The sequence below is a fragment of the Alligator sinensis genome, unplaced genomic scaffold, assembly GCF_000455745.1.
Source record: "Alligator sinensis unplaced genomic scaffold, ASM45574v1 scaffold74_2, whole genome shotgun sequence".
Taxonomy (NCBI): Eukaryota; Metazoa; Chordata; order Crocodylia; family Alligatoridae; genus Alligator; species Alligator sinensis.
In genome coordinates this window covers 519,443-526,626 of record NW_005841931.1, presented here as the reverse complement: position 1 = coordinate 526,626, position 7,184 = coordinate 519,443, and the positions used below count along the sequence as shown (strand labels likewise).

General features: G+C 47.4%; 2 long non-coding RNA genes across 2 annotated transcripts in view; one reads left to right on the top strand and one right to left on the bottom strand.

Annotated features, from left to right (window-relative positions):
• Positions 1–416: 416 nt before the first annotated feature.
• Positions 417–1,091, top strand: LOC102372456. The gene is made up of 4 exons (XR_323313.1): positions 417–555; positions 654–721; positions 824–902; positions 1,011–1,091. It is a non-coding gene; the product is annotated as an uncharacterized LOC102372456 (long non-coding RNA).
• Positions 1,092–5,364: 4,273 nt separating this feature from the next.
• The window catches only part of LOC102372289, a 10,637-nt gene continuing 8,817 nt past the window's right edge, over positions 5,365–7,184 (bottom strand). The window contains exons 3-4 of the long non-coding RNA XR_323312.1: positions 6,264–6,349; positions 5,365–5,952 (exon numbers count right to left, since the gene is read on the bottom strand). This is a non-coding gene — a long non-coding RNA (uncharacterized LOC102372289). The remainder of the gene's footprint in view (positions 5,953–6,263; positions 6,350–7,184) is intronic.

Here is a 7,184-nt window from a genome sequence, read left to right as displayed (position 1 = left end):
ATGTCTTTTTATTTTATTTTTGGAGATGAAAAGAAATGTACCCCTTTTTTTTGTTAATAAAAGGTTTTTTTTATTTTGTAGTCTATATATATTTGTGGTGAGTTTTAATTCATAGGCAGATTGACATGGCTAATCCGGGCTGGGTTAGCAGAGCTGATGACTGCGCCCTCCTCAGCCAGCGTGGGGTTGCTTTGCTTGGTTAGGGCCATTTTTGGAGTCATGGCATTACTGGAAAGAGTTGCAGGGTGGGCTCTTATTGGAGGTTGAATGCTTGTTTTTCCCACCATCCCAATGTGGAGCCATGCTGGTAAGCCTGAGGAGGGGAGGGGAGGGGAGAGGCGGGTCAAACAGCATTTTTTCTGCCTGCCCATCCATTCCTACCTCCCTCTCTCCCCCTGCTTCCACACCAGCCAGCCAGGAGCAACTTATTTCTTCATTTGTTTTGGTCCTACCACCGACACGTGCTTGTGTTCCATCCAGCACTGGCGCCCTCCACCCGCTGCCACTGCGCCTACCATGACGATCAGTGCGGAGTACAGTGACACCTCCAGCATGGTAATTTTGTAACTTTACAGAGTGTGGTAGATAGCCCTTCCTTAACCCTTCAATATTTCAAACCTTCCTATTTCTGATAATTCCCATTCTCATTCCAGAACACACTCCCGCTTCACTCACCACCATGGTGTTTAGCACTGCCCAGCACAGCAGCATCAGCAGAATGGTAATTTTCCAACTTTCTGGAGTTTGGTACCTTCCTACCTACTGCTTAACCCTTCAATATTTCCAACCTTCCTATTTCTCATCATTCCCATTCCCATTCCAGAACCACGATGATTAGTCAAGGTGGACGTTGCCTGCTAGACTGTCCCCCCAGACTATGAAGCATCCCTGGTGATATATAGGTAATAAACGTCCCAATGACCTGGGGGGGGAGGGGTTCTGCAGGTGAGAGCCCGTGTTTCGACTTTTTTGGTTAAAAACCCCATTCTTTTTTCTTCCCCTCCCTGCAGAACACTATGGACATCAGAGATTGAACATTTTTAATATTGATAGTAAAGAAGCCACTTCCCCCACACCAAAGTATATACAAGTTCCAAAGTTGAAATTGTGTCAGGTGTTTTTTCTTTCACAGATTGCATTTCAGGGGTGGGTGGGGTTGGTTGGGAGAAGTGCTGGCCATGCCCACCCTTCTCAGCGTGGGGATCCTTTGCTTGTATGCAAGTTTCACAGAAGACAGGAGGTCACACAAATCATTCACTTTTAACAATCCTATTGTTTATGAAAAGATGGGGGATTTATGGAGTCATGGCATTACTGGAAACATGGGAGGTCCTGCAAAGCTTTCTTTACCCACAATCCCAAATCCAGGAGCACCTTGCTGTAAGCAATAGTCATACTGTCATCCCCCACCCACCGCCTTCCATCCACCCTAGAACCTGACAGACAAGAAGCAGCATGGGGTAATACTTGGCCAGGCATGTATGCAGGGAGCTTAAATGAGGGCAACTCTTCTGTGTAATGGTTGGCTTTTGGTTTTTCCATCATCCACCTCCAAAACACCCTCCCAATCAGTCAATCAATCAATCAATCAATCAATCAGTCAAAACACTGTCCCCGCCCCAATCAATCAATGAAGCAGGAGCAAGTACAAATCAGCATTTACTATTTATTTTTTCACAATAAATTGAAATGCTGTCTATTTTGTTTGGGAAATCACTATACAGCTGAAACAGAATAGACATTTTTGTTTTAATAAACAATGCCATTGGTAGTCAAGCAGTGAATAATAATAATGATTGCAATGGCACAACAGGTATCAAGACTGTATTTGATGTAACCAGTGACTTATCTACAAAACCTACAAGAAAAGAAGAGTAATATGACCTCAGTAGTTGAGGTGTGTGCGTGTGTGTTAATGCTGGGTGACAATAGGCCCCAGACCCCTGTCCCAGATAGGGATGAAGGGAGGGTATTTTGCCTCACAGAAGATAGGTGATATTTTGGCCCCAGCCCAGAGGCAAAAGTCACTGACTATCATTGGTAGTCAAGTGGCCCCAGTGATCCCAGAGTGAGGGGCTCAGTGCATAAGACCTATTGTGAGGCCTGGGGAGCCCAGAATCTCACAGGGCCAGGGCCCAGAGAGGGGCTGAAGGCTGGCATCAGCCACAGCAGGAGACTGCTGGAGCCAGAGAGGGCCCAGAGTGCTCAACTTGCCCAAGGCAGGGCCAGGGTCTAGGAGAGGCCACAGTCAGGAAGAACCACCACCAGAGACAAAGGGGGATCAGGGGCCTGCAGCCCAGAATGAAGATGGCTAAGCCAGGGCTATCTGAAGAGTAGGAGGGTCCAGAAGAGAAGGTGGCAAAGGGAGAAACCCAGCAAATCTTGCTGGCCTGCTAGCAGGACCAGGGCCCAGAGAGTTCAGAGATAGTGGCATTGTTGGGAAGTAGACATCTGCAATGACAGGAATATAGACCTCTATAAGTGTTTAAATTTCTCATGGTTTTGTGGTTTTTGTGGTATGTCTCAAAGGTTACAATGTATAAGGGGCAGAGGGAGGGAATGTGTGACAATGTGTAAGCTTCTGAAGAAAGCCTCCCTGCACAATGGTAGTCAAGTTTGAAGCAGGATGTGTGTGTGTGTGTGTGTGTGTGTGTGTGTGTGTGTGTAGAGGCCCTATCCCAGGGGGAACCAGGGACCTAGGGAGGAAATTTTGTACCCGCCATCATTTGATGAGACATGGCCAGTAACCAGGAAGGGGGAGGATGGGATGTGTGTGTGTGAGGTGGGGCTGGAGTCTGGGGCCCTGGTGAGCCCAGAGTGAGGGGCTCAATGCATAAGACCTATTGTGAGGCCTGGCTGTCAAATGACTGTCATTGGTAGTCAAGTGGTGAAGCAGTGTGTGTGTGTGTGTGTGTGTGTGTGTGTGTGTGTGTTAAGAATCTTTAATCTCTTGAGAATTCTCCATGTTCAATACAAAAATCATCTTTTACCCCAATACCAAACCTGTATTTCATGTAACTAGTGACTTATCTACAAAACCTACAAGAAAAGAAAAGTAATATGACCTCAGTTGACGTGCGTGTGTGTGTTAATGACGGGTGACAACAGACCCCAGACCCCTGTCCCAGCTAGGGATGGAGGGAGGGAATTTTCCCCCGCCAGAAGCAGAGTCATATTTTGGCACTGGGGCAACAGGCAGGGAGGGAGGGAGGGACTCCAGGCTGCAATTAGAATTCTTCTATTATTCTATTGTTTGACTTTTTACTCAATAATTACTACTAATTACTATATGTGTAGCATGTTTTATTTCATAGGCAGATTGATGTGCATGGCCAATTGGGGCTGGGTGGGGTGGGCTGTCTGAGTGTAGGAACGCACCCTCCTCAGCCAGCCTGGGGATGCTTTGCTTGGGGGTGTTTATGGAGTCAAGGCATTACTGGAAAGAGTTGTAGCCTGGGCTGTTATTGGAGGTCAAATGCTTGTTATAACGCCCCCCCTCCTCTTCCTCCTCCCATCCCAAAGTACAGTGATGCTGGGGAGCATGAGGATGCTGTCAGCATTTTTTGCAAGAAAAAAGACTAACCCTTGAGGAAACAGGCAGACAGGAATATTCAGGAATAGGGAGGGATGATAAGGCAGATTTACCCGTTTTCAGACCTATTACTACACATATTAATAATACCATTAACATTTATTATTATTGCTGTTAACTCATTATAAGTCTATATGATATAATTCCATACGTAAGTCTATCTGTATTATAAAAGTCAAGTAAAAGTATAATGCATACTATACTACATGGAATAGTTTTAAAAGTATAATGCATACTGTAATATATAAAATAGTTTTAATAATATAATGCATACTATAGTATATAACATAATTTAGTTGCTGAGCAGAGAGAATTGTCAAGGAAGTGTCATCACGCTCTTCCTCTCCTTTTCTCTTCTGCCTTTTGTCACACCCACTGGGATCAGCCGGCGGCTAGTGGTGCTGGGGGACTGGGATCTATTAAAAATCAGAGGGAGGGAGGATAGAATTTGATTTGAAAACCAACATACAATGCACCTTCCCTCATGACTATCCACAAGCCCCATTTACAAGAAAGTTGAACCAAAAAATTCCACCCGAAACAACTTAGGTAGGGACAGCCCTACCACTCTGCCTGGCTCCATGGGGCCCCCGAAAGTGCTTATCGGTCACACAAATGGCAGGTCACAGGTGTCCCTTACCAATGCATAAAGGTGACTTTGGAGCTCATTGTGCTGTCCTCCTTCAAGTTGCACATCTCAAAGCTGTGGCACTCTAAGCTTCACTGCACTCCACTTCATCAGGCTGCAGTCATCTCGAACCATGGATTTACACTGCTGTCCCCCCAGGGCAGAGTGCTTGTGTGGAAGCATGGCTTGTGATGGGTGACACATCACACACACTGTATGGGACCCCAGGCAGGCAAGGTTTGTAAGGTTTTCAGGGTTTTTGCCGAAGTCTGACAGAAATCTGATTTTGCAAAAATGTGACAGTCTCTGGTTATGCACAATGCAAGTATACATGCATGGCTGTCAGGGAGGGGGGAGACACCACACCTGTGTCCAGTTTTGGGCTGCCCACTACGGAAAGGATGTGCACAAGTTGGAGAGAGTCTAGCAGACGGCAACAAAAATGGTTTGGAGGCCTGGGGGACATGACTTTTGAGGAGAGGGAGAGGGAAATGGCCTGATTGTGTCTGCAGAAGAGAAGACTGAGGGAGGATTTAATAGCAGCCTTCAACTCCCTGAGGGGGTGTTGCAAAGAGGATGGAGCTGGAGATGACATAAGAAGGAGAAATGGGCTTCAGTTGCAGCAAGGGAGGTTTAGGTTGGATATTAGGAAAAACTCTCTCACAAGGAGAGTGGTGAAACACTGGAATAGGTTACCTAGAGCAGAGGTGAAATCTCCATCCATGGAGGTTTTTAAAACCCAGCTACACAAAGCCTTGAATGGGATGATGTAGTTGGGGTTGGTCCTGCTTTGAGCAGGGGCTTGGACTAGATATGTAACCTCCTGAGGTCCCTTCCAAACCAAATTTTCAGATTCTATGATCTGCTCCCCATTGTCAGGGTGAGACAAGGAAGGATCTGGGATTCTGCTTTGCAGAATCTGAAACAGTCTCTAGTTATGCACAATGCAAGTGTTCATGCACGGCTTGTCAGGGAGGGGGGAGACACCACTTACACTTTATGGGACTGTTAGAATGCTTCCCTTTTGCAAACTGACTGTGACTTGGCAGAGTGGCTGTTTGTCACCCTCCCCCTGCCCTCCTTGGCAGGGCCCAAAAGAGTGCGTGCACTCATTTGATATGTAGCCAGATGCAGAAAGCCAGGATAGATAACATGATTTTTTATTGTAATGAACACAATATTGTCAGCATTCGGTTACTCAGTCTTCCTTGCCTTCACCCCACCATCACCCTGAACTGGCCCTGGCTCCCTGAATGACAGTGGTGGCCGCCTGGCCCTGGTGACAGTGTTATGACCCTCCCTTGACTCCCGTGCATTTCAGGGAGCAGGCTCAGCTGTACTGGCTACCTCCTGGACAGAGGCAAGCTGAGGGGAGCTATTTTTGCCATTCTGTACCCGCTTTTTAAAGCTGAAATTCGGCTGATATCTGCTTTGACGGATTCCACCATTTCAAACATCAAATCATATGACTTTGTGGCCATGTCTACCAACTTCAACACCTTGTCTTCCATTCGCTGCAAGAGGGCATCCTCTGACTGCATGAACATGCAGCGTTCATTTCACCAGGACTTGTTGCATGACAGTTTGGCTTGGGCTGACTCCACCAAAGCTTCCATCAAGGTTTCTCGGGACTATCGCTGCCTCCGGCGCATATCACTGCAGCACTCTGTTGTTGTGCGAGCTGGTGTCTGAGGTTGGGAGGCACATCCCTGGCTGCCATCAGGCATGGTAGCTGTTAAACAAATGAGCAAAACTTTTTCTTCCCCCAAGAGGAGGAAACTACACACCACTAACTATACCCCCCCCCTCCCCCAACCACCCTGCAGTGGAGAAAATGCATGCAGGCACAGAAAGAGAACCTGCCATTTGTACTGCCCAAAACAATGGTGTATGCCCCTCATCCCCCACCCCTGAAAGAGAATGCCAACCTGCCTCCAGCAACACATGAATATAAATCCCCCACCAGACCCAAAAGCACAGCCAGCACAAACCCAATCAGTGCAGTGCCTGGCAGTGGCAAGAGGCATGTTACAGGATACTTACAAGTCACTGGTCATGCATCTTCTTGGGTTTCAGCAGCACAAAATGATGACTGGGTTCTGGGATGACTGGGTTCAAATGACTGGGTTCTGGGAAGAGAAACCACATTGGCCGCATCAGTTTCTCTCCATTCCTCCTCCTCCTCCAACTCATCTGTGCTACTCCCTGGAGTTGGGGTGGGGGGAGGGGGCACTGGCATCAAGGTGAATTGCTCTTCTTCATCCACCGGGAGCATGGAGCAGTCTCCTTACTGCTCCAACATGCTCACAGTTTCACTGTCAGGAGGAGCTGCCTCTGTCAGCATGTTATCCTCCTCTGCCTCCTCCATAAGCCTGGTGCCGAAACACTGGATACCTAGAGTGTTGCCTGCATCCTTGGAGAGAATGATGGACAGCTGGTCATAGAGAGGAGTAATTGTCTGCCCTGTCCCAAAGCGAGAGTTCGCATCTTTGGCATGGTAAAACACAGATCTCAGGGCCTTGATCTTGCACTGGAACTGCATCCAGTCACAATTGTGCCCTTGCACCTGCATTGTTTTGCAATGGAGACACAAACCAGCTTATTACTCCTATTTTCCAGTCTGCCTATGATGCTTTGCTCTGGCCAAATGTCAGTTAAGATTTGCAGCTCTTCCTGGGTCCAGTTGGGTCCATGTGTGTTGGAGGTATCAGCCTCCTGCTCCATGACCACCATACTGCTGGCCTTTGCTTTCTGAGGCATGGCGAAGCAGCTAATGGTCAACAGCAAGGGAATCACAAAAGGTCCCTGGTGAAATTTGGAGGGCTGCTTTATACAAATGCTGCCAAAGTTCAAATGATTGTGAAGCCATCACCCGTGTCTGACAAGAACACCGAAAGGTGAAGAAGTACCCCTTTACCAACAAAAAGACTTGTTTATGGGCTTGAGCATGGGCATAGGTGACAC